Below are 661 nucleotides of genomic sequence, written 5' to 3' on the forward strand. Positions count from 1 at the left end.
TTAATAAATTTTATCAACAGTTTTCCTTTTTATAATAAGTAAGATATCATTTTGATAAACTGGCTCATCCCTTTTTATCTCATACTCTCTTGAACTTTGCAAAGTCTCATAAAACACTCGAATAATCAAATTAATGATAGCGACTTATTTGGCCAACGAGGAATATTACAATCACTTATAGCAGGACGTCACTTTATCTCTAATCAATATCCTTTCAGCTTTGATTTTTCTTTAAGAAATACAATTTTTTTTTTTATTCTCGAAACCAAAATTATCAACACAAAAATTGATAAATTTTATCAACAGTTTTCCTTTTTATAACAAGTAAGATATCATTTTGATAAACTGACTCATCCTTTTTTATCTCATACTCTCTTGAACTTTGCAAAGTTTCATAAAACACCCGAATAATCAAATTAATGATAGCGAGTTATTTGGCCAACTAGGAATATTACAATCACTTATAGCAGGACGTCACTTTATCTCTAATCAATATCCTTTTCAGCTTTAAATTTTCTTTACGAATCTTAAACGTATTAACGCACTGTCACTCGTCACCGTCAATAATCAGACTGATGACGTTACTGTATGGAGAGACTTGAGTGTCGCGTTGGATAAGCCCTAACACCTGTTGCGAATTGCTTACGGAATGTTAAAAAAG

Source organism: Palaemon carinicauda, chromosome 15 (genome assembly GCF_036898095.1).
Source record: "Palaemon carinicauda isolate YSFRI2023 chromosome 15, ASM3689809v2, whole genome shotgun sequence".
NCBI classification, from domain to species: Eukaryota; Metazoa; Arthropoda; class Malacostraca; order Decapoda; family Palaemonidae; genus Palaemon; species Palaemon carinicauda.